Source organism: Sus scrofa, chromosome 2, assembly GCF_054392235.1.
Source record: "Sus scrofa isolate SSC_HxYL_T2T_F1_AM1 chromosome 2, Sscrofa_HxYL_maternal_Yorkshire_Landrace_v2.0, whole genome shotgun sequence".
NCBI lineage: Eukaryota > Metazoa > Chordata > Mammalia > Artiodactyla > Suidae > Sus > Sus scrofa.
In genome coordinates, this window is record NC_139384.1 from 133295757 (window position 1) to 133323304 (window position 27548).

At 39.3% G+C, this 27548-nt stretch overlaps 1 protein-coding gene and 1 long non-coding RNA gene across 10 annotated transcripts in view; both read right to left on the reverse strand.

The window, feature by feature from the left end:
• DTWD2 (DTW domain containing 2) overlaps positions 1-27548 on the reverse strand; it is a 1117698-nt gene that overhangs the window by 960676 nt on the left and 129474 nt on the right. The gene's annotated exons all lie outside the window — the stretch shown is intronic.
• LOC106509536 (uncharacterized) lies at positions 1391-21168 on the reverse strand. 2 transcript variants are annotated; one of them, XR_014838627.1, is made up of 8 exons: positions 15549-19919; positions 12487-12646; positions 12211-12301; positions 10836-10923; positions 8260-8450; positions 7346-7558; positions 3290-3476; positions 1391-2766 (listed from the first exon to the last, which is right to left on the reverse strand). It is a non-coding gene; the product is annotated as an uncharacterized LOC106509536 (long non-coding RNA). The 2 variants fall into 2 exon arrangements; XR_014838628.1 differs by lacking the exons at positions 7346-7558; positions 8260-8450; positions 10836-10923; positions 12211-12301; positions 12487-12646 and having other exon boundaries at positions 2459-2766; positions 15549-21168.

Genomic DNA, 27548 nt, shown 5'->3' on the forward strand with positions numbered 1-27548 from the left:
AAATGTTGTGGCTTATTTGTTGCAGCAACTACTCCAGCCAATACAAAAATTAAATTCCTCATGTAAATCCTCAATCATAATTACAAATTTTTCCTTGACATAGTCACAATTTAGAACAAGCCATAAGGGGATGGTACTCAGGAGCTGACTTAAGACATTTCTGAGCAAGCACCATATATGCTTTTCATTATGATGGATTCAAAGAGTGATTCTTATAAACAAATGGTTCTCCTTCTTTTTCCCTCACACATCTGAGAACTAGGATAAACTCCCAGAGACAATGGTGGGTCTCAAAAAAGTGGCCAACAGGTAATAATGACTCCTTTTATGAGGAAGGATAGAAATATAGCCTGCTCCCCACAACATTCCAATTGAGAATTCTTTTAGGCCCAACAATTATATTTTCCCTTATGTTTTCTAACATCCCAAAGCACTTCCAGGAAATACATATCACAGTAGTACATCAGAGCAATTGGGTTTCAAAACACTACAGGCAACTTTATTTTAGCCTGTATCTATTTGCTTAAATTCATCAGAAAGCAGCAATTTTTTGGACTAATTCCATTCAGCAATAACAACATTTCTCCCTTTACTTGCCTGCTTTTCACCTTTTCTCTTTTCATTTCAAAATATTTTAAGCCAAGACTATAAGAAGCATCTTCCTCCCATCAGGAAATTTCTTCAACATCTGGTGTTACTAATTTGCTAGACCTCTCTCCAGCCTCTGAACATTAAGTAATCATATAAAAATATTTATTGAATTCCTTGAAGTGATCCTGTAAGTAGAGCCCATTGACTGGACTGAGCCCTCCTCTCCTAAATTTATATTTTAGATACATTTGACCAAATAGTCTTCAAAGAGATAAAAAGTTGTTCCTTCACCAAAAAATAGGCCAAAAAGAATTATTGTTCATTTGAAGAAGGATTGGACCCCAGGAAGAATTTAGGAGGAGATGCAAGCACACACTTGGTTGTTAATTATTCCCTGGGTTGTTTTTTTTTTTTTTTTTTTTCCCCTTCACAGAAAGATTTAAGGCACAGCTTTCTATGTTAGCAGCATGTTACTCAATTTATAGGAAAATCCTGGATGTTCGACAATTAAAAGCCATCAGGAAACCATAAAGGACATAACAACTTATATATGAAATAACCTATCTGCATTACTTCCTGGGAACAGAAGTGGTGGCATCGATAAGAGGAACGAGCACTATTAACTGTACCATAGGCTTCCTGTCATTTCCATGGGTAAAACTACAACATCTTTCTTTTCTCTTTCCTGCTACTGAATTTAAATGCAGTTTAGTAAGTGTATTGAGTATCTACATTATGAAAGGTCAGAGAAATTCAAAAAAGGGTAAGTCATGTTCTCAGCCATCCAGGGGCTTGTGGTTTGGGGAAACAGACGCAATAAAAGAACTGAGACTTGAAATGATGAAAAAGTTTTAAAAATGGGTAATTGTGATGCCTTCACCACAGTATGAATATCCCTCATGCCCTTGAGCTGGATACTTAAATGTAGTTAAGACGGCTAATGGCTAATTTTGTGTTATGTATATTTTACTACAAAAAAAAAAAAAAAGAGAGAGAGAGAGAGAAGGAATAGAAACGCCTCCCTCCATTCTTCTAACAGAGGTAGATTGAATCAAGGTAAACCAGCTGCTAACAGTGCATTTTCTGAGCAAGAGAGGAGCAGGGAAAGCCAGCGTGTGGGTCCTTCCCTTTGGGTTGCTCTCGAGCTTGGGCAGATGGTGAAGAGTCACACACACCACACAGCATTGCAGGTCTCGTATTGTTCATGGATGGCAGAGCCAGGGTCAGGCCAGCAGGGAAATGCTCTTTCCTGGAGATGTACATGACTACATGACATCTGAGGGAAATTAATTCATGGCTTTGAAAGTTCTGCTCCCTTCAGAGGTGACCCAGTAAAGTCAGAGGCTGGGCTCCTGTTCTCACAGAGGGCAAGGCCCCATCATGGTGCCCCATGCTCAGAAGGGCCCCGATGTTTGACATAGTGCCTGTCGTCACCATCTTTAAATTCCTGAGAATTTTTTTGACACAATGTCCCATATTATTTCATACTAGGCTCTGCAAATTGGGTAGGTCATCAGCTTTACTGGGGCAGGAGGATACAGCCCCTTTGCCTTCATAGCCTGTGAAGGGCAGAGAAGAAAGGCAAAGGTCCAAAGCATGCGGTCTGAGACATTCCTCACATTGTGAGAAGCCAAAAGGAACCTAGGAGAGAAATCTCCCATGGAAAGAAATGGAGTTGTCTTCTCGGACCAAGAAACCCACAGATGAGGTGTGCCCGTGCACACGTGTGTGTGTGTGTGTGTGTGTGTATATGTGTGTGTGGCATGAAGAGTGGCACAGGATACACAGGTCTTAAGTTTGAAATGCCTTCCCTTGTGGAATATAAGACAACTTTTAAGTTAACTAAAATTTATACCTTTAGCAAGTCTTTCTTGGAATACTCAACCCTTCAAAAAAGAGCTTTATATATTGACATTAGAGTGAGTTGTGTGGGTCTGGTGGAGACAGGGGACAAGGGCTGGGACAGGCAAGGTAGTTTTGTCCCTTTCCTTCTGAGCGCCAGTACAGAATGGCACTGGTCCCGACCTCTCTGTCACCTCACATCCCAGGCCTGCAGTAGGCTTTCAAAAATGACAGCATCTTCCACAATGCAGAAGGCACTCAAGATGCTCCAAACTTCATGACACGCATCTGTAGTGAAGAATGGCCTCCAAGAAGAATAAAGGACCCAAGGACCTTCAATGTTGTGTTGAAAAATAGACTATCATTATTATATAATTATTATCTTTTTCTGTACTGCTTGAAATTTTTATCATGGATATATATAACCAGCTTATTTAGGAATGTCAACTCATTAGGATATAAACATGACTTTTTTGCCAGTAACTATTCCTAGATGTCTTAAATAAGTAATGCCTTTCTTAATATCCTCTTGACCCACTTCCGTAAGTTTTCAGACACTCTGACTTATACAAACAGTATCTTTTTATTTCCTAAGACTCAGCCCTACTTATTTTTAAAACTTCAGTATTACATTTCATTCTAATCTCATCTCTCTTACCCACCCTAACCCCAGGCATAGGACACAGCTCTGACTTGACTGGCCTGAGACAGACACCTGGGCTTCATGGTCTGACTTTCACATCTCTCCTATCCCCTCCCTCCACCCACCACTGCTTCCTTCCCTGTCAGAGTGGGATTGACGTAACAGGAAAAGAATAAGAAATGCTCTCCTGACCGGGCCAGGTCACAGTCCTACCTGACATTGGTGGTAGTTGTTCTTGCTCATTGTATGTGCTCTCTGGGTGGCTGGTGTGGACAGATGGTGGCTTCAACATCATCCCCTAGTAAAAGCTCACTCTCCTCATCTGATTGCCCTAATTCTTTGGCAAAGTGGACATTCAAAAAAGGAATAAAAATGGCAGTCACCGTTTTCACAGGTTTCCCTTTAAAAAAAAAAAAAAAAAAAGAAGAATTTTTCGAGACATCTACTTGGCTTTGGAAAAAGAAACATCTCCTCCACAGAAATGTGAGTCGGGGAATAGCCTGTCTTCACTGAGTGCTAACTCTGTGGAGGGAGGGTGGTTGGTATTGAGCTGGCTTCTGAATTTTTTTCTATCTTAAGCCTGAGGGGAGGTAGTTGAGCCACCTGTTGGCTTTGCTCTGAATCAAGAATGTGAGAATTAGCCATCATCCTGGCACTACCTGAAAGCCTGTTTGTTGCATCTGTATTACATTTATTAAAAATGAAACAAAGTAAAATTATAATTAAAATTATAACAATATATCATCTGTGAGGTGACAGTACAGGTATACATAGAGAACACTTCCAAAACACAGTGGAAGGGCACTTTACCAAGGCTAAGACAGGAAGGATCAAGGACAATTTCCTAGAAAAGAGAATATTCATAACTGGAAATATTCATAACCGGAATATTCATAACTGGAAAACAGAATTTATCCTATTGGAAAGGTAGGGGAAGAACAAGGTTTCTCAACCTGGGCACTACAAATATCTAGGCCAGATAATTCTTATTGTGGGAGGCTGTTCATATATCCCTGATCTCTCCCTGCTAGAAGACATTCCTCCCCAAGTTATGACAACCAAAAATGTCTGCGGACATTGTCAACAATCTCCCAGCAGGGCAAAGGGCCTCTGGCTGAAAACTACAGGGAGAGATTTTATAGGCAGATGAGAAACCATGACCAAAGGCTCAGGTGTGAAACAGCATGATGTTTCTGAAAACTACACCTATTTCCATACGACTAAAGTGTTAAGGGCAATGCAGGGAGTGGTGGGAGGTGGGAAGGGAGAAGCAAGGAGACTGAAAACAGAGGGTCTGACAGAGCAGGCAGAGGTGAAGAAACGTCACCCCTTTGGTGACGATAAGTCTCAGAAATAAAAATGATATATGGGCTTTTGAGTTCCAGGCAGATGGACACAGGAAGAATAAGGCTTTAGGAAGTTGACACAGTTTAGGAGCTGTGTCAGAGGTCAAGACACAAGATGAGGGAAAGCATCTGAATGGAGGGAGTGGAAGGAAGGACAGGAACAGGTTGAAATGTATGGAGAAGGCTTGGGTGGATGGCCCTGCAGCTGATGACAAGAGCATACAGAAGGAAGGAGATCACATTTCATGGCTGGAAAGGAGAAAAAAAAAATGTGTGTGTGTTGAGTAATGGGTGCCTTCTTTTTCTCTCTTGTTAGTTAAATTTAAGATCTTAGCCTATGGAAATGTATTTGATCTTGACAAGTTTCTGGATTTTTGAAGAATGAAATATTCTGATTTTAAGCAACAAGGATGTTATGTTTTGATCCTCACCACCTTGGGTAACTTGTTCAACACACAAAGCATCACAAAAAAACACAGTTGTGCTTTGTCAGTAGTTTAGAATCCCTCATCTCAAATGCCATTGTGATATAACTCCAACATTGACCAAATTATCAGTGAAGAGTTTTAATGTTGTCTCTGGCAAACAATAGAGAGAGGCCAAGGTACTATAAGAAGGGAGAGCCTAACAAAGTATTTGATACACAAGACTTTGCCCCAGGTTGGTACTTTATCTTAGAGGAGAACATGGCTATGATTTGGTTTGATGCATTACGAATTAACTCCAAAGGAAACATTTCCGAAAAAGAAAAACTATGTAGCAAGAGTACATATACAAAAACAAAGCAATGTTTGTTGTAAAACTGATGAGCAAACATCATCAGCATTTTTTAATGTACTATACAGAATGAAGATTTTAAAAGGAGATTTGGCTCCTAAATAAACTTTTCATGGTAAGCAACCCAAGAAGTTAAGCTTCCCTTATTAGCCTCTTTTCCTGTTCTTATCAGTGGCCCAGATGGTTTAAACTGATAAGCAGCAGCTGAACTACACAAAAAATCTCCTGATAAACAGCAGCTAAGGGAGGGCAGGAAAGGGGCAAAATCCAACTCTAGTGATAAAAATTTCAATGCAAATCCAAAGACTGGCATATGTGGCTACAACAGTGCCCCCAAATAACACAGTAAATTAAGTAAATTTTTTGCACATTATTACAAGATTGTAAAAAGGATTTTATGGTCTGTTTGATATGTTCTTTCCCAATTTCTTGCAGTGCCAAATGAAGATCTGAAGACATTGATATAACAGAATAACATTAGAGGAAGAAGGAAACTAAGGAAGTGAGGTGGGAAGGGGGAGACGTAAAGAGCAATTTGTATTTCTCATATGATCGATGCATGTTTAATAAGCTAAAATCACTACCACTACTGATGTGGTTTCAAGCAAGTTGGTGTCAGATTAAAATAAGCTGATTTCAGGTTAAAATATTATTTATGAGGTAGGACAAGAGTGTCCACATTTCTTAGGTATCCCTTGGTTAATGGCAACTGCATTCCATTCTTGGTTGCAAATGCAAATTGCTTCACTTCTCTAGTTAACACAGTCCCCCTCAGTCAAATAGAATCAGCACCATTCTGTGAGTAGAGGCTATAAGTGATGTCTAATTTGACTGCTTTAGAAATACCTCTACAGCAGTGCCTCTCAAAGAATAGTCTGTGAACAAGTAGCATCGATATCATCCAGAAGTTTGTTAGAAATTCTGAATGATAAGCTCTACCCTAGACTTACCGAATGAATCAGAATCTGAACTTTAACAAGATATTCAAGTGAAGTTATGGTTGATGCACTTCGAGTAGCACTGCCCTAGAAGCATGTTGCTGCTTTGCAGCCTGCCTGTTCCTGGCCACTACTAGACGAGTACAGAAATTGGATGTAAGTATTTAAAACTTTCATAGTCCTTTGATATTGACATTGACACTGACATGTGGCCACATCCAAGAAGCAATGGACTCACATCTGTCAAAATGAATGAACCAGTGTGGTATTTCAGCACATGTGCGGTTAGTTACATGTGGGACAAGTTGCTGCCAGTCATGGACAGATGATGACAATGTCATCATGACGGATTGACGGATTTTTAAAAAGAAAAGAAAAGCTAGTTTCCTATCACGAGTCTGAAAAATACTATTCTAGAGTAAAGGTCTGCAAACTTTTTTATAGAGGGCCAGATAGTTATTATCTTAATCTCTGTAGGTTGTAAAGTCTCTGTAGAAACTACTTAACTGTCATTTTAAAGCAAAAGCAGGAATGGATGATGTGTAAGCAAATGAGCATGGCTGTGTCCCAGTAAAACTGTATTTACCACAAGTGGGGGGCAGATTTGGCCAAGCAACTGTCTTGTGCCAACCCCTATCTTAAAGGATGAGTATTGGCCAAATATGATGCCACTAGATTATCCTGAATCCACTTAACCGAATACAACCCTCACTTTTGAGAACGGAGGAGGAGATAAAACAAAGGGTCACTGCCCACTGCTTTGCCAGTGATTTATCCTACTTGCAGTAGCCAAAGAAACAGAACCTGCTCTTCCCCTTTTGTTCCTGCAAGAGTTGAAAATCTATGAGGTCAAGGCCAAATGCATCTGGACAACATGTAGCTGCTACCCTAGCAAAACAAGAGGATCAAAAAGGAAATGTCCACAACAGAGAATGAAAAGCTAAGTTTATGAAAAGTTAAGTTTCCCTTTCCCTAGTTCAGGGGTCTGCAAACTATGGGCCACTGGTGAATATCATCTGCCAAATCCAGTCTACCATCTGTTTTTGTATATAAAGTCTTATTGGAACAAAGCCACACCCACTCAATTATATACCATTGATAGTTGCTTTCAAGCTAAGTGGAGCAGCAGCAACTGAGACCTAATGGCCCACAAAGCCTAAAATATTCACTATTTGGATCATTACAGAAGTTTGCAACCTCTGCTGTACCTCTTCTCATGACTGACAGTTCCTTGTTCCCCAAGGCTCAGAGCAAGTGGATAATAGGAGAGGCTTCTCTGTTGCCATTACCAGGACTGCTGCCAACTACTTTCTCTGAAAAACCTTACTCTGCTAAACAAAGTAATAGTCAGGGAGGCTTCTGGTCGAGTTTCTCCCAAGTTTCTCGGTGGCTTTCAAGTTTCTTTCAAGTAAGTTCTTTTCCTATTAAAAATATATAGACAGAGTTACTTATTCATGAAGCAGTCTATTAGTCATGTAAAGGCAGCATTAACTTGGTGCCTTTTTACATTAAACTCACAAAAAGAATATTAAAAGCCTTGACAGCAAAATGCTTGACAGGACAGACAATAACAACCTTGCATCTAGACCCCTGGAACATTTCCAATGAGAGTGAACAGTTGCTAAACAAATGGGTTCTCTTACTTCCCAGAGAACTGGGGGCTGTTTTTGTCAAAGCTTCAAAGAATAGAAAGCATAAACACATAGAGCAAATTTCAACAAACAAAACCTTCCGGTCTTTGAATTCATTGTAAGTAACACTCCTAACACGGCAGGAAAGTAGGCCATAATGGTTTGGGTAAAAACAGAAATCCACCAAAAAAGCTCTGTGTAACATGGTGTTAACAAAACACGGTTGTGTCCCTTTTAGCCAGTTGGACGGAAGCAAGCACTGCATTAGTTACCTAATGCACTGCAGAGGCAACTTTCTAAATACTACTAGTGCCACCTTCTGGTCATCTGATTCTATTGCATGCCCCTAGTCACACGTTGGCTTCATTTTCCCCAAGCCAGTGAGTAAGTGTACTGTAGAATTATGGACTCCTAGAAAAACATACCTGCAGAGAATTCTAGAGATATTTATAGATTACAGAGAGCCCAGGCCAAGATGCCCTTGAACTTACTTTTAAAACTGCAATTGCTTCTTTGAGGCCAGTTTAGTCAAACTGGGAAGACCAGGATCACACCTAACTCCACTTCTTGGCTCCAAAAGCTTGAGAATTCTGTCAGCAAGAGAGATATGATGGTACCACCAAGCTTCCACTTGGCCACAGCTCTCCCCATGCTCCACAGATAGCCAGGCAATGGGCAGTCACTGGAGAAGACATGATGTACATGATTATCTGGAGCCACTTCCCCTGATAAGGACGAAAGAACCTCAGGTTTGGCACAAGTTTGCTGGGCTCCTCATGAGAATATTTTAGGGGTCAAATACTGGTTGGAAAAGGAGATGCACTTGTGTTTTGTAACTCTTGCTGCAGGAATTAGATTAAGTAAATAAATAGAGGAGGCACCCAGAACATGATGGGGAAAGGCCACCTACACAACCACAAGAATAGAACCGGTCTTGCTCTTCACAAACAGGCTCTTCTTGCCTGCCTCATCCTCAGTCACAGTCTGGATACAGAACAGAGTAGTGCCCTGGCCGAGAAGTTTCCAGAAGGAAACTTAAAGGCTTAAAGCATGACAAGAAGGTGAGGCCCAATGGGAAAGACAAGAGGGCCTGGGGGAAAAATGAGAGTTTTGTTGTCTCTTCCTTGACAAAGCTGTGGGCCTGGCCTGCCTGTGCTAAATCCTTTTCCTTCTAATTAGAAAAACATTTGGCTCCCTGAAAAGTAAAAACTATCAGAGGCCTTTTCTTAATCCACCTTGTACATCCTCAGAATTGACGTCAACAAATCACGAAGGGAGTTTCTACCAGGCCTCCCTGGGCAGAGTAATGATGGCAGTGATACGGGGCCAGTGTGGTCTAGGATTCCCAAGGCGGGAGAGCGGAAGGATGTTCATAGGGATCCTCCGGGCTCTGTCAGGAAGAGGGAGAAACACATTCCTCTGAGGGGAAAAAAAAGGCATTTGTCTCAAAGAAAAATGGTTGCACTGGGGGGAAATGTCATACTTAATGAAGCCAACCAGTGGTGAAAGAAGCAAGCTCTGATCTCAGAATGTTAGAAAAACAGTGTTTGTGCTGAGAAGATATTGTTATGATGTACAATTACAGCTTTCATTTATTGATGAACACTTTTTCTTTAATCAGATAGGCATTTATTATGCCCGTTGTACAGGGTTTCAGAAAAGTCCAGTAACTTTTCCAAGGTCAAGAGAAAGTCAGTAGGAGTAAACCCAGCTCTGTATCCAAGCCTATGCTCTGTCCACTCTGCCCCTGTTTCTGTGATGACAACAGTTGGTTTGTTCTCATAAAGAAAGCTTGCACAGGACCACTTGCATGGAAATCCTCGCATTTCTGAAGCTAGAGACTGGAAACAGAGTCCCACATTGAGATCACAGATTTACAGAAGCACTCCTATATACTACTTGCTCCTAGCCCCTAAACTCTTAGCTAAAATGGACCACAGGATCTGGGGCTAGCTTTAGCAATAGCTCTTCCTGCAGCCTGAGCCACAGCTCCCAAGGCTTGCCATGTCAACAACCTGAAACTCACTGCCCATCCTTAACCCCACATACTTACCATTTCACTGTCAGCTTGTCTATCTCCTGTACATTTTACCTGGGCCCTTCAGAGTGAGAAAAGGGGCTACAGTTTATAGCAGATAGATGTTTTACACTGAGCCCTTCCATAGACTCCATCAGCAGATGCCAGCAGGACTTTGAATGATCAAGAGATAAGGAATATATCCACAATGACCAGAGAAAACACCAACAACAGCACAAAGACTATTTACCCTACACTGACGTCCTTGAGGCCCCCCTCGCTGATACCCATATAACATCCTAAGGAACAGGAGGTAGAGGGGCAAATCTTTGAAAGGAGAGAAATAGCTCTTTCTGGTAAGAAGTTCAAATTCTGAATTTGAATAAATATTTATCCAAAAGACACTGAGCTCACCTAACACAGACTATTTAAAGACAGAAGAGACTGAGTTACCAAGACACTAAAAACAGGTAAGTTTTAGATTTATTTTTCCACTCCCAAATGGAATATGGGATAGAGGACAAGTTGAGATCCCTTGTGGAAAATAAAGAATACTATTTTTTTACACATTTAAGTTGTAATGTGTAAATGTTGTCCCATGTGTGCTCATGTGTTTGTGTGTATGTTTTATATCAAATAACCCAATTTCCTTTTCAACATGGTAAATCCATGCAAAGATTTCAGCAAGGCATTTTTATAAAGTCTCCCATGATATCTGTGTGTACAAGATGGAGAAATGTGGGCTGGATGATAAAACACTTAAGTGAACTCTCATGCTGCCTATATTTTGTTCCTTTTTAGACACCAAATTTTCAGTGAGACATTGACAAAGTGGATTTTCCTATAAGAAAATGGTCAGAATGACGAAGAATCTAGTAATCCTATCCTAGGAGGGCTGACATTTTTCATCTTAGAAAAATGAAGACCGTGGGTGAGGGGAGGAAGGGTTATGCATCTGTGATAGAGTGAAATGAGGTCACTCTGCAAGACAACCAAGGTTCAAATCATGAATCTTCCTTTACTAACAAGTGTTTTGTGTCATGTACTTACCAGGCTCTGTATTGTAACTCCACTGTTGGTAACAGTATCTACAGGGCAGAGTTGACAATGCAGGACAGTGAGAGACAGAGAACCAGAGCTAGAGAGAAAAGGAGTAGAAAAATAAGAAAACCTGGGAGAAGAATCAGCAACACCAAGGATTTGTTAATAGTCACAGAGTATGTTCATATTACAGATATAGCATTCAGGAGCAATGCCAGATGGAAGGCAACAGAGTTCTATCACAAGGCAGAAGGAATGTGGCCCCAGAAGGGCCAAGTGGTATGGAGATGGTAGGAGGACCAAATCTGGATTAGGGCTGTATCCAAGGAGGGTCCCTCCTAGAACTGGTGGGAATGGCTGCAAACCGGCCAAACCTGGGACCTCACAGGAGAAATGTAAGCCCCTGACAGCCTGGCTATGAGGGAGGATTTCTCAAACACTCTACTGAAGAAGCAAGATATGAAGAAAGTCAGGAAAGAAGGGGATTTGTCTGCCCCAGAGAAAACACAGAAGCTGCCCCCTTCTTAGACCAACTAGACCATAAACATGCCTGAAATTCCCAATTTAGGATAATCATTCCTTTGCCTTAAATGCAAATGGCCATTAGGAGTTGCTTATCAAAATGCCAGCAACCTTGGGAGAAATAATATATTAAGCATTAACAGTGCACCAATACCATAATAAGACTGAGTTCCAAGAGTGGCACTCACTTCCAGCAGCGGCAGCTAGTTGGGATCCAGTGTGTAAGATTAGGTGTCTGTTTTTGTTTAGTTTAGATGACTGGTTGGAAGACCAAACTCCGGCGTGATGCACTGCCTGAGGCTGGAGGGCCTTGGCAGGCAGAGCTGGGAGAATCCCTGACTGCAGAGCTGCCTGAGAGCCTTACATATCTGGAAGCAAGGACAGGTGGAGAATGAGGCCCAGGAAATAGGAGAAAGGGCAAGAGAGGGGAATGTGTGAGGCCCCTGGGGAAAACCTCATCCACATCATGGTTCAGCTGAGGCCCACCCATTACTGCTTTATTTCACGTCTCTTTGGCAACAGCAAAATGAACATGTATTCACTCAGTGAGGGTTTTTTTCATCATTTGAAAATATTATTAACAGAATAGCTGAAAGAAAACCATTTTGTTCATTTATAAAGCATGGAGTTGTTAGGATTAAACGGTTTTATCTGAGGTCCTTCAAAATAAAAATTAGACATTGGCCTTTTGCAAAATGCAAAGACTCAATTTCTTCTTACATTTTTTTTCATACCCAGAACCCAAGAAAAAACTGTAAAAAAAAAAAAAAAAAAAAAAAAAAAAAGAGGGAGAGGAGAGACACCAAGGAAGCCAAAATAAACGCTTCAAACTGAGTACATTAAATGCATCCATTTGAATTACCTGTGAATCATTTCAGTTCTCCTTATCTTAGAAGCTCAGTGGTCTCCCAAAAGCAACGACTGATAGTTCTCTGAAGTGACAGCTGTCAGAACTAAAGAAATACCAAAACTAAGATAGCTTAACAAACAAGGATCATCTGCACAGGAAAAACTCTAGTTGTCTCAAAATCCTTGAGGACTTCAGAATGTTAAAGTTTATGATTAAGACAAAGTCATGAGGAAAAGACAATGGCACTAAATAATTTTAGGAATGCTTACTATCAATTAAGCTTCACACCTTTTACTATCTGCGTCCTATACTGGTGTCCTAGTAACTGAAATTATTGAACATCATACTTGCATCCCTAGATGTAGCAGAGTTAAGAAAGCTTAAACAGCCACTGAGTCCTCAAGGCTTGGACTGATGAGAGGCAAGTCATCACTGGCAAGGTGTTGTGCTAGGGGAAAAAAATGTGAAAAGGGTTAATGTGCTACATAAACTCAAACATGAATGAGACTCAAGCATCTTTCAGAACGTAAAGAAAGAGAATTTGTTGCAGAAATAACATGATACAAAAAGATTCCACAGATAACAGGTTAGAGGTTCACCAAGCTGACCTATCTGAGATGGTCTCTCACATCTAAAGCCAAAAGTTAAGTGTGAGGACCTGGAGCTCCTGAGTAAATAAGGTGGCCTGGGCGCCGAGATAAGTGTCTTATTCCACTTCACCTGCCTAGATCTGACCTTGACCTGGTTACACTCCCTTAGGCATTACTCTTATAGAGAGTAATCCACAATCCATCTGAAAGAAGTGCACTGCACCCCACCCAAGTGGGTGCATCAAAAGACACACTAGAACGTGGAGTGCTATTTGTGAGAGATTCACTGGGATCCCAGGACTGAGACGGGAAGGAGACAGGATATAAAGGATATAAATTCCTATTCAGTCTGCTCCTTCTCAATAAACATTTTTAGAAAAGACCATAAGGGGAAGAAATTAAATATGACGAACCCCAAACAATTCAGCATAGAAATCTGAAAATCTATCAAGCGCTAAAAAACAGTAAATTTTATTCACATAGGTAGGGCTTTTACAAAATATTATTTCTTTTTTCAACAAATTATTGAAGAAAACTATATGTTTTTAAATAAGATACATTTGGCAGATGCAGTAGACATTGCTCGTTGCCTTGCCAGCTTTCATTACCCCTTCTTACACCCTTGATTTTCATTTAACTTACCCCTTGGCTCTCTTTCAAACCACTGGCCTGCTCAGGGCTCCTCAGGCCCTGGGGCAAGTCAATGACCCATGTTTAAGGCATCCAGTGCCCGTAGTACTTCCCTATTTCACAGTCAGGGTTCAGGGGTGGGCATGTGACCTAAATCAGGGCAATCAGAATGAATCCCAGGGGCTTTCCAGGATCACCTGGAAAAGAGGCAGAGGGTCATGAAGATCTAAGGCTGGATCAGGTGCAGCAATGCTGCTGCCCACAGAGGGAAGACGATCTAGAGGAGGCAGAAATGGAGAGAAGGAGAAAAATGGAGTCCTGGTGACACCATCTGAGCCCCTTCATCAAACAACGCTTATTTATGCCTTTCACTTTTGACAGCCATTAAATTCACCTTTTCCTTAAGCCCATGTGTGTTGGTTTTCTGTTAATAGCCACTAAAATCACTAGCTGTAATTTTCTATAAATGAGATGCTACCCTAGGGAAACATATACTTATAGAATCAATATGACTATGCATCAGTTAATACTTTTCCCTTTTTCTCTAGATCCTGTTTTTTTTTTTATTATTATTCTTGTGATAAACCTCAGGAATTACAAATTCTATCTGTTCATAGGCCTTCCAGCTTTTGCAGCTATAATCTAATATGCAATGGAATATTTCTTCTTACTTTCTTACAACCCCGAAATCAAGATTTTTTTTCACTGACTTTTCTCCAGTGTTTTTCTCACTGAAGTTTTCTTAATTTTTTCTGAAATTTTTATTAACTCTTTTCACTGAAGTCTATGATGAAACATTTCCCCTAGAATAAAAACTTCCCCTGAAAATTGCAATGACTGAAAACAGTGGGTTTGAAATGGTAGATACTTCAAAAATTCCTCTTAGGGAATATTCTCAAAGATAATTATTACATTTGGCCTAAAGAATATTAAGTTGTGTGTAAAATACATAGAAATGGTTTAAAAGGGAAATAGGGCCCTAATCCAAAACAAGCAAAACAATAAAAATTTAAAAAGTGCCTGTGAGTAAAATAGTCAAATGTATTTCAGACATGGTTGTGTCCACCAGTGTGAGTCTAGCACAAAGGGTTACAATAAACCGACCACCTATTAGGTTGTTAGCGTTAAACCCAAGTCACCCTCTGCCCCTACCAACCTCGGAGCCGGCTCTGGGATTCCTTGGCAAGGTTAGCCTAATTTCCCTTGGCTCAACCCAGTCTGGCTCTTTCTCTCTGCACAGCAGTGCTCACATGCCCTGAGATGGAGAGAGAGAGCCTTCAAAGTGTTTCTTGTTGAATGGGCATAAAGTGCCTATTGAAACCAAGAAAGCCTTCTCATTGTGGGGCTGACCTTGCCACTCTGCCCACATTCCGCAGAGGTATGGACAGTAGTTGGAGCTGAGGAAATGTCATTCGGCAGTTTTGTGCAAATGAAATTTGAGAAATTTGAACGATCCATGAGGAACCCATTGTTCATATCTAAGCTCATTAGCTGTTTTCCTCCTGAGAGCACAAGAGTTACTGAGAGTAAAAAAGAAATCCCGGGGAGTTCCCGTCGTGGTGCAGTGGTTAACGAATCCGACTAGGAACCATGAGGTTGCGGGTTCGGTCCCTGCCCTTGCTCAGTGGGTTAACGATCCGGCGTTGCCGTGAACTGTGGTGTAGGCTGCAGACGCGGCTCGGATCCCGCGTTGCTGTGGCTCTGGCGTAGGCCGGTGGCTACAGCTCTGATTCAACCCCTAGCCTGGGAACCTCCATATGCCGCGGGAGCGGCCCAAGAAATAGCAACAACAAAAAGACAAAAGACAAAAAAAAAAAAAAAAAGAAATCCCTTTGGATGAGGGGAAATCTGAGGAGCCTCCCGAAGGACCCTTCACTTCAGGCCTCATTGCATGCCAAACGACTTCAGCAGAGGCCTACTGAAAGGAGGTCACAGGTATTTACCTTTCTTCCACTCCTCTTTCAATGTGTTTTATGGAGAAGAGTGAAAATGCCAGTGTTCTCCTGATTCTTGAGCCCTTAGTGCATTCATTTTGCAGATTTTTTATGGAAGAGTAGACTTTTAAAACAACAAAATAAAATGTCACTGGGACAGGCATAAGCTTCATCTGTAGGTAGACTGATTTCTTACCTTAGCTACGCTGGATTACATCCACCCAGTCCTGCCATTTCTTGCAAGTGATGCTATGTCCGATTAGAACTGTGATAGCATTTACAGTCTATCACTTCCTTAAATAGCACCTGTAATAGCACTGCAACAGTGCTCACACAGAAAACTGTACAGGGGATGAGAAGAAGACAGAATAGTAGTTTATAAATCAGGTTATTTGATTATTAGGTTAACATATGTAAAGTAAGGTATAAATCATTCAAAAGAGTGGATGTCCCAAAATCTATCTATATTGGCCCTTGTACATGTGGTTAACTATGTCTGGCCATTAACCTCAATTAATCTCTTTGTTTTCATTCAGTAAACATTAATTAAATACATAATTTATGCCAGATACTATGATAGGTGCTAAGTATATGCAAAAATGAAAAGAAATATCTTATTTCAAAGGTTCCTCTTTCTGGTAAGCAACACAAGAAAACAAACAAGGTTCTACAAAGTTTAAGTAAATGATGTAGAATATTAAGGAAAATTAAGATATATTCAGGTGTGAGTGTTAACAAAACAGGTCACATGGCAATCTGCCAAAAGCCTTCTCAGGATGGACTTACCTTGGTAAATTTCCATGTACATGGTCTGGCCTACTCCCTGGAAAGCTCAGAATTCTGATTTTGTCAGCACATTGAGCATGATTCTATTTCTGTAACACTGATTTATATTAACTGAGCTTACCAACTCTAATGCAAAACCTGGAATTCTAACTAACTAGTTTTCAGTAAAACTTGCATTATGGTGACAATTAGGAACAGAGATTTTGTGATGGCAAAGCATGATCATTCTGCTTCTGAAGTCAGATCTACTTACATAGTCTCACCCATGGTTATACTCAGAAAAATGTTTAGATAATTTTAGAGTCAAAACCACTTGAATGCATCATATATATGATGACTTCAGGCTATGCCACCATGAGGACTCCATCTCTATATGAGTGAGACAGGCTGAGAATTAATCCTCTGTATAACTTTGAATCACATTTTATGCTGTGAGCCATTTCCAAAGTTCTAACAATTTCTTCCCATAGACCACTTCTTGTTGGTTGCATTATATTTCATTACATAACTGCTCCATAATGTTATAATTTCCCTTTTTGGATTTTTTCTCTTTTCTCTGCATAAGTAATGCATCAATAAATATCTTTGCAAAAAAAAAAAGTGTCTCTGATTATTCTCTTAGAATGATTTTCTAGAATTGGAACCACTGGCTTTGACTCAAAATGAACTTTTTAAGGTCTCAATACAGACTGCCAAACTGCTTTACAGAACAATTACAGTTTCAATCCTACAGCATGCAAGAGTGCCCTTCTCCCTGAATCCTTATCAGCACAGAGTATGGGATTCTTTTGCTTTTATCTTTTCAAAATTGCAATTTGAAAAACAGTATATTTATTTTAGCTATATTAATACCTTCAGAATGGACTGATTTGACCCAGGAAACAATATGTGTTAAATATTATACGTTATACAGTTAAAGTTTCCAGGGTGACCCTATGTCCTTTATTTCCAAGTTGATGCCTTAAATATTTTTGGAACAAGGTGACGTTTAAATGAATATGTTGTCCAAGTTCTGGATGAGCACCTCACTGCTACTCCCAGAGGGAGAGAACCGAGATGATATGCAATAGAAACATGAAAGAAGAGCTTGGGGTGGGGGGTAGGGGGATAGAAGGCTTTTTAGAGGAGAAAAATGATGAAAGGGAATTTTGAACAAAAGTTCTTTAACAGTTAGATAATGAAAGTAATACACAGGCTGGATTATTACATTAGTGACCTCCAATGAACCATGTGTGCTAGCATCCAGGCCTTTGTATGGTCCTTTCCCACACCAGCTCTGAGCTCAGCCATGTGACCTGCTTTGGTCAAGGGAGTTATCAGCAAGTATGATACTACGGAGGCTTTAGAAGCAAGCACCCATTCATTACCATCATGCAACAGAGGCCAGATGAAAGATCACAAAGAGAAGATCGGTCATTCCCACTATTCCAGCTGAAACACCAGCACATGAGTAAGGCCATATGAGATCCTGTAGCCCAGTCAAGCTGCCTGCCAATGGTAACCCCACGAATGAGCTCATGGGAGACCACCAGAAAAATTGTGCAGACAAGTCAGAGTTGCTTTCATCCATAAATCTAGGGATTTATGCACCAACTGATAAGGGATTCAGCACATTCAAGGCATGATAAATAGCATTCACTCAAGGTTTATTGAGTACATGGATTTTACAATCTTAAAAATGAGACTTGCATGTCAGCAAAATAATTACACAGTGTGACAAAGACTGTAATATTTGATCAGTAGTGGCACAAAGGAAGGAGTTCTTTACCCTAGTCAGAGGTTTCACAGGAAAAAAAAAAAAGCACGAAATTTGTCTTGAAGAGAAGACCACGTAGACTAAGAGGAAAAAGTTTCTAGGGGGTAGAGGAAACAACGATGGAGTAAAGATGAGGAATAAGACAGGATGTTCAGGAATCTGCTCATGATTTTACCCAGTAAGAGTACAGGCAGGTGTTGGAGAGAAGCAAAAAATGAAGTTCTTCAGGCTCAGATAAGAACTAAATAAATTCTTGGTATCTCCATTTTACAAATATTATGTGGGGCAGTCTGCACTCTTAAGCCTACACTATCTCTCCTTTCTAGAATGTCCAACTTATTTGGATATAATGCTTCATGGTTTGTAAATGTCACATTTCAGTTTGACCTGAGGTGACAAGAAATCCAGTCGAGGAGAAATATTCAGCAGTGATGATCATATGCCACTCTGGACAGCTCATTCAGCAATAAGTTTACTCCAGCAAATTCCACATTCTGTGTCTAATATGTAACTTATATAATTCAACTAGATTTTAGAAAAAATTTTCTTACATTTATTATAGAAATATGATATAAAACAAAAAAATTTTAGAGGCTCGGGAGAATGGATATAGAGATCCAAATTATATCTAACAAAGAACATAAAACCAGCAGCAGAGATTTTAAGTGAGTTTACTGTCTATACTAATTAAAGGATTAGATCCAAAGTTGTTGTTTTAAACAAGCCACTAAATTTTTTTATTTAAAAAAAAGTGAGAGTAAAATGAAACTGCACCAGCTAATCCTTAGTTGGCAATTTATTTGAGTCTCTAAACTCTATTTCCATATAAAGGCATGATTTTACATTAGTACAAATATAATGTAAAAAAATAAAAGAATAAAGACAAAGTCAACTTCTAATTTATAAATATCTATATTGGTGCTGGTTGACCAATAATTGTTTTATGTGTACAAGAAAGAGCTATAATTCGTAATCTGGTCTTAGAAAATGTATTAGGCTGCAGGCTCAAGAATCACTCTCCACAGACACACACTATGAAAATCCATTCCAGAACAGATGGCGCCCTCTCTTAACCTCATCAGTTGTTGATATTTACAGAGGGATCTCCCTCTCAGTCCAGATAAGGAATGACAGATCATGCAACAAAATTAGTGAGGGTCAATAGAACAAGAGTCAACAGTTAATCGACTGCAGAAGGAAAGCTTCACTGAAAAGAACCAGACCCCGTTTTCTCAGGATAATCAAATGCCTGACTCATGCAGACTCATAAAATTGACTTGTTTTTTTCTGAGTCTAATTGATTGATGCCTGGGTATTACATAAACCTTAGGTGTCCTCAAGATAAGACTTAATACTATACTACTAAAGCCAGACATCTAATTACTTTGGTTCCACATGAAAGCGAGCTCAGTGAAATGGATGGATGTCTTTCCCACCAAGAGAAGCACTTTCTTTCAAAGTGTCAAATAGCTCTGCATGAGCTCTACTAAAGAACACCTTCTGTAAGTCATGTCAAAAAGATTAATCTTTAGCTATACAATAGTAAAGATGAAGTTATGACTACAAAGTACATTATACATGTAACTACTACTCTGAATTCCGTTTTGCTCACTCAAAACCAATAGTGGTATAGTATTTAACAACTTTAGATCTGATTTTAAATCATAGAATATTCAAGTTCCCACACTGAGATTAACAACTATTTCAATTAAAGATTAGCTTGTAAACATATGAATTAAAGTTTATCCCCCTTAATATTTAGTATAGAAATGCAAAGACCAGGCTGACATACATTGTAGTACATTGTTTACCATTAATGTGTTACTTTAGATTGTCTTTCGACTAACTAAATAGCATATTTTTATCTTCAAGTTATGAATAAAAGTATTTTACAGGAATATAATCATTTAAATTTTTTATAAATAAAATTTGCATATTAAGAGCTCAAATTAAACATCTTTGATTTCATCATGAAAGGCAACTGATGTCTGCAAAACGTAGTGTAATTTTTGTTTGGTTTGTTATAAGTCGAAGATAAAAAGGAAACGGATACTTCACTGCAGCACTTGCAGACTCCAGCCAACACTGAAATAACTGCATGACTTTGGAAATGAACTGTCTACAATCTGCTAGCAGCTCTGCCCCATTTGCCTTTCAGATGCCAGACACTCCACATTCATATCAACAGTTTTCTAAAAGTCATTGAGGAGTTCCCTTCATGGCTCAGCAGTTAACGAACCCAACTAAGACCCATGAGGATTCGGGTTCCATCCTTGGACTCGCTCAGTGGGTTAAGGATTCGTCGTTGCCATGAGCTGTGGTATGGGTCATAGACATGGCTTGGATCCCACATTGCTGTGCAGCTGTGGCGTAGGCTAATGGCTCCAGCTCTGATTTGACCCCTAGCCTGGGAATTTCCATATGCCACTAGTGCAGCCCTAAAAAGGAAAAAAAAATAAAATAAAAGTCATTGAAACTGTGATTTGTCCCAACTTTTGAGTTATTGTTAATGTTTTGATCAATTACTCTACCTTAAAACTCTTTAAAAGACTCAAAAAATACGTACATGTAAGTAGCAGCCAGGAGAGATGTGCAGAACAAGTAGCAAGAGAAGGCTTTGCATTTCAACTCTAGAGTCAGTTACAACTCACACGTGCCGCCGTGCATTATTTCCAATTCAGTCTCAATTCTTCCCTGAAACTCTACAGTTCTACACAATACGCACACACTCACACATTCTCTCCTTCTCTTTCTCTCCCTGCCCCCTATTTTCTCTCTCTCTCATTTACTGCTCCACACTCACCCTACTCTTTTTTTTTCCTTTTTAGGGCCACCCCCCTGGCATATGGAGATTCCCAGGCTACAGGTCGAATCAGAGCTGTAGCTGCCAGCCTACATCACAGCCACAGCAACTTGGGATCTGAGCCGCATCTGTGATCTACACCACAGCTCACAGTCACGCCGAATCTTTAACCCACTGAGTGAGGCCAGGGATCAAACCCACATCCTTATGGATCCTAGTCAGGTTCATTAACTGCTAAGCCACAATAGGAACTCCAAACTCACCCTACTCTTAATGCTCTCCAGAAAACAGCTTTACATTCATCTACCAAAATTAGAATATTTCCTCAGATGCTCACTCTATAGCATATGCTTTTAATATCTTGTCTCAATTTAGAAGTCAAAATAAATATAAAACAAAGTATCAAGACCTCACATAAAAACTCTTCAGATTTTCAGGAAAGCAACAGAAACATGACCACTTTTGATTCAGTTTCTGGCATGCGTCTTCATTTTCCCCTACTCCCTCCAGGTATAAACATTCTAGGAAGGTGAGCAGCCTCTGAATCCGGGGTCAGTCAGGGCCGGTGCTTTGTAGGACTCCACTAAACTGCTCTCTCACGATGTCGTCCCTCATGATAAAACAAACTTTTAAAGAGTCTGTTTATTCTCAAGTCAGTTACTACACATTTCTTTGTGTCCGTTCAAGACAGACACCATTCCTTCTAAGCAATATTCTCATTATTTCTCAAGTACTCCACCTGGAATCAAAATTGTGTAAAATGTTTCATGTGCGGACAGAAGCAGCAGGATATGTCCTCACTAACCCTGCCCCTGCCCAAAGCAGCAAAGATTTTGAACAAGCAACTCAGTTCATATGGAAATAAGATACTTTCCCTTCAACAACTTATATTAATACTTCTAGCAAATTTCCATGTCTGCAGCAAAAACTGAAAAAAAAAATGTTAGAAACAATATTGTTATAACTGTTAATCTGTTCCATTTTTGTATCTTTAGATTAGACAGACACGATAAGAACAATATGTCAGCAGCTATTCCTGCAGTGGGTGTCTAAAACAAAAGGTGCAGACTCAAATGACCACAGGAGCTAGGCAAGTAATACAAGTGACTGCTGGGTCAGGGAAATGTGGAAACTGAAGAATACCTGTCTAAAGGAGACAGGCAACACTGACCTCCCTCTGACTGCTGCCAAGAAGAAACACAAGCTCAATGAGGCAAAATCTTTTAATTTTTTGAAAGAAGCCAGAAATCTGAATTTTTAAGGGAGATTTCGTATGTGAAATGCTAGCAATTGCTTTTTTTAATTAAAGTTTTCAGGTTATAAAAACCAATCTGTCATATCTATATATTCAAAATAAATTGTTCATCAATTTATTTTAGATATATATAGTTGATAGAGCCTCTCCAACTCTATCATCAGGGTGAAATGCTCTTGAATGAGTCTGTGACAAAACTGAGACAAAAAATTTGATGTGGAACACAGAATGATGTCCTACTGACCACCTTCTTTAGAACTAATGACTAGATACTTTGTTAAGAGGAACATGGGATTATGATTACAAGTGGACTAAGGCAACATTTGCTCTCTGCTATAAATGGCCACCTTAGTGTGAGAGACAAAAAGTAAACTAGGATGAGAAAGCAGGGAGGTTCCTCAGAAAGGTGGCTAGTGCTCTGTTGAGAGAAGCTTTAGCAAATACCTATATAAAATACTGAGGGGATAGAACAAGGCTGGAGGTCCAGTTTCCACCATAGCATACAGTTGTAACCCTAAGGCTTAGATCCTAAACTCTGATCCTAACAGAAGAAGGACTGATACATTCTCCAATAATCTACCTTAAAAATTGTATACCAAGGATCACGGTCCTTTCCTAGAGCCTTCATTCAGCAGTTATATTTCTGCGCTCTGCTCCAGAAATGAAGGTCAATTAGGAACTCAATTCTCCTATTGCTCCTCCCAACTCTAGGTTTTCTCCAGTAGATGCTATTACACGTCTGAATGTGCTATCCATTCATCCATTCTTTTGAGGACTTTAAATGGATCAATGGAGGTTTTAGGGAGAATGCAAGGTCTAGGCTGTAGGTAAGAAGGATAAAAAAAAAAAGAGTCTCTGAGGTTTAAATATGATCAAGACGATTCTGGGATTGAAAGTAAAACAAGAGTTTAGGCAAGGCAGAAATCTAGCCACAAATGAATTTACTAGCAACTTCCTCTAGTCAGAACTCTCAGTAAACAGGAACAAAACAAGGTCTGATGAAAGAGAGCAAGCTGAGATTCACAACCAACAATGGAAAGCTAATTACGTATGTTATTAAAAAAAAAAAAAAGAAGAAGACGAAGAAGACATTAAAGGAGAAAATGCTGCAACATTACAGCTTGCAGCTACTTCTGCAAGATCAGCCAAGACCAGTTAGTAAAGTCTTGATATTGCCCTTGTACATTCCTGCTGTTTGCGGTCAGCATAAAATGACTGGTTATAATATTAATAAAAAAAAAAGTTTTCCTTGAAAGATATTTTGACCTGTCAAAAGCTTATTCAGATGAAGTTAGGTTAAGGTAGAGTTGTTTGGGCTCTTCAGAAGTTTTAAAGTAAGAATAGACACCTACAATTATACATGATGTGATAAACTGCCTAAATTACCTCCAGGATCCATGTTCCAATTTCAATATGAAAATGCTGAAAATATAAGACTCAGTTAAGATAGATTGGATGATTATTGAGGAGTCAAATTTAGATGAAAGGAAAGATGATTGTGAAAAAGTTTAGCAATTATTTTGTCATAGACTTTGAGCAAAAAACTCAAGACGATTTTCTGGGGGGAGTAACATTACAAAAATATTAATCAATAATTAAACAAATCAGAAGAAATACTCAATATTCTAAACTTTACAATGTCTAAGTATGCAACACAAAAGTAAGGTAAATGTTGATTTTTTTCTTTCAAATCAGTGAAATCCTTCATGAAGAATTTATACTGCATAAGTAATTAAGGCTTGATATACAGAAATGGTGAAGTGTTTTTATTTTTTAACTCAAAAGAAGCAAACTACAATTTCTTCATGACATTTTCATAGTAAAACTAAGTTGATTTCCACTTTCCTATTCTAAGCTAAAATATTTGAATTATTTAATAAATCTAATCAAAAATCAAGAGATATGAAAAAATTAATATCATCTGGATGCAGTTCCACAGAGATTCCTAAAATATTGTGGAATATAACATCCTGACCTGATTTTTCTGATGGGGACAGAGCTCCTTGGGATGTATACAGGCAGGTATACTTTTAAATAAATCACTTCAATAATTTTACAAAAATTTCCTACAAGGAATATTTCATAAAGGAATCTTTGTGACAGAGGGGCTTAATATTCTCAAGACCAGATGGCTATAGGTGCAGCATTTAGGGGCTTGAACACCCCCTCCTCTGAACTACCCTTATGCTCCCTGTCTCTTCCTGTTACTCCAGTTTATGAGGGTCTTTGTAGACCGGGGAACATTTGTTTTTCTCTTTCTTAGTCACATGTGTTTGGCCCTTTGAGAGAGGACATCTGTTTTTCATCAGGACTTCCAGACATACAGTAAGCAAAACCCCACATCTAGAAAGGCAACCCCGACACAGATCACAGGAGGTTAAGGATGCGGGGCAGTATCTCCATGATCCACAGCACTGTCTACACAGGGAGGACCAGCTTGAGTCAGCCTGCTTTAGGCTCCACAAGGTTTCCTCTGTGTGGTATAACTGCCAATGGAACTGCCAAGTGCCCTTTAGGGCTCTTCTGCGAATCCTGAGTGTTCCACTCCCTAACAGTTCTTCTTAGCTGTGGTTGACTCCTGCACTCTATTGCAGTGACCAGCTATAGGTGAGCCATCTTTAGCCCTCATCTGGAGGTGGTCACAATACAAAGTCAAGGGGGAATTACTGGGAAGTGAACAGTAAGACTTTAAGCATAAAACCCTGAAACAACAAATTTAGCTTTCCTTCACAAGGCAGCATACACATTTTTAAAGTCCACATACTGCAGAGACCAATGTTTCTCTTTGCTCTTCCTGACTTGTGAGCAAGTCAGACAGTTTGAGAGAATACTTGATATTACAATATAGATTTTATCATTTATTTCCTACTTAAAATGAGTGTGAAGACCCACCATTGACATGATGTTCAAGATGCTGCCACAGAACCTGTCACAAAATTTCTATCAGAATTTTTAAATCTGACAGTCAAGAACCTGGCTTATAATGACATCAGGCTAAGTCATTCTGAGAATAAAAAGAGAAAATTTTTCTAGTTTTTAAAAATACATGGGCTGGAGTTCCCATCGTGGCGCAGCAGAAACGAATCCAACTAGGAACCATGAGGTTGCAGGCTCAATCCCTGGCCTTGTTCAGTGGGTTAAGGATCCAGTGTTACCATGAGCTATGGTGTAGGTCACAGACATGGCTCAGATCCCATGTTGCTGTGGCTGTGGCAGAGGCCAGCAGCTGTAACTCTGATTCCACCCTTAGCCTGGGACTCGCCATATGCTGCAGGTGCGGCACTAAAAAAGAAAAAAAAAATGGGCAAATAAGTTGAAAGTGGAGAAAAAAACTGATGCAAGATTTGTATCTTGTAAAATAATGCAACTCTGTATGACTGGTGGATTTCTAGCAATGCATAATGAGAATTTTATTAAATTAGGATACTAAGATTTCAGATTTTGATCATTTAAAAATACTTTGCAGAAAGAAAAGATTAAGGATTCATGAGTCATTTCTTACCTTACATCACTTACACTATATAGTCCTAAAATAATAAATTAAAAGAAGTTCTGTCAAGAAACAGACTTACATAGAGAACAGACTTGTGGTTGCCAAGGGGGAGGAGCGAGGGAGTGGGATGGACTGGGAATTTCAGGTTAGTAGATGCAAACTATTACATTTAGAATGGATAAACAACAAGGTCCTACTGTATAGCATAGGGAACTATACCCAATCTCCTGGGATAGACCATGATGGAAAATAATATTTTTAAAAGAATGTATATAGATGTATTGCTGAGTCACTTTGCTGTACAGCAGAAATTGTCACACCATTGTAAATCAACTATATTTTAATTTTTAAAAAAGCAGTTCTGGAATTCCTGTCGTGGCTCAGCGGTAACAAACCCAACTAGTATCCATGAGGATGTGGGTTCAATCCCTGGCTTTGCTCAGTGGATTAATGATCCAGAGTTGCCATGAGCTGCAGTGTAGGTCACAGACATGGCTCAGTTCTGGCATTGCTATAGCTGTGGAGCAGGCCAGCAGCTGCAGCAGTTCCAGAAGCTCCAGTTCAAACCCTAGCCTGGGAACTTCCACATGCTGCACGTACATCCCTAAAAAGCAAAAAAAAAAAAAAAAAAAAAGGCAGTTCTGTCAAATTCTGTCAAATATATAATGTTAATTAAAGAACAATTATTTTAGGCAGTTCCCGGTGTGGGTTAGCAAACCTGACTAGTATCCACAAGGATGCGGGTTTGATCCCCGCCCTCGTTCAATGAGTTAAGGATCTGGTGTTTTCATTCGCTGTGGTGTAGGCCGCAGATTTGGCTCAGATCCCGCGTTGCTGTGGCTGTGGTATAGGCCACCAGCAGTAGCTCTGATTCAATCCCTAGACTGGGAACTTCCATATGCTGCAAGTGCACAGAAAAAATTATTTTAGGATCTGTCATGCACTGCCCTATTTTCTTTTCCATATTATAACAACATATTTGAAGACTCTCTGTTCCATAATTTAATTTTAGAAATGTTTATCTACATGTTTCTTCATAGATTTTTTTTGGCTATGCCTGATCATTCATAAATATCTGAATAACTAATGAAAAAGATCTCACCATTAGCATTGAAAAATAATCTGCTTCCTTCCGTGTATCTTACGGATACTCCTGTACTTAACAACCAGGAAGTATTTTTCAGCCTCCCTTTTTGGAGAAACACTATATTCACATCAAGTAATACTAGTGCAATACCAGGAAAGCACTCAAACTCTTTCTGGTTCTATTTTAAAAGATATTGTTTTGACAGCTCTAATTGTGGCACACGGAAATACAAGCCAGGTAGCTGTCTATCCTTCAAAGACTATCCTTCAGTACTAGATTTATTAAATATTCAATATGAGCATTAAGAATATCATACATTTTACATAGAATACTTTAGTTTCAACATGATTTCCTCACGGAAATTGTGGTCAGTCTAATCCCTTGCTACTCTCTTACCTGAATTATGCACTAGGCAAGGCATTTTCCTGTGGAAATCAGCAAGTCAACTGGAACGCCCTCTCTGCAGGAAGGCCCTGTCAACATACATTACAATCCTTTCTCTGAATTATATTCTGATGATAATAAAGTGAAGAAGGTTAAGAAAAGAAAATTAATTTTCTCTATAAGAAACATCTAGTGAAGCTTTTATTGATTTCTAACAGGGATTCACCACATGTTGAGAATAACATCCTAGACTCAAGAGGAAAAATCAGATTCAATTCCCCATTCAAAAATAAAGTAGAGGTGACATGATTTCTAAAGTAATAAAATTAAAGAATTAATGACTAAATCACAAGGATTGAGACAAATATTTTACTCAGAGTATATATAAAATATTACTGTTGTTATACTCTTCCTTATAAAGACATAGACAGGATTAAAGGATTTACTAAAGACTACTGATGCCTACCACTATAATTAAAACTATTCTATTTTTTCTAGTAGATATAACTACAAAAAGACAATTAACTGGACAGTTGGGTTGTACAAGTTGGCTTTTTTCTGTGAAGAATAAGAATTTTAAGGAACAAATACTTATGTGAAAATACCCTACCACTTTTAAATTTTCCTATCTA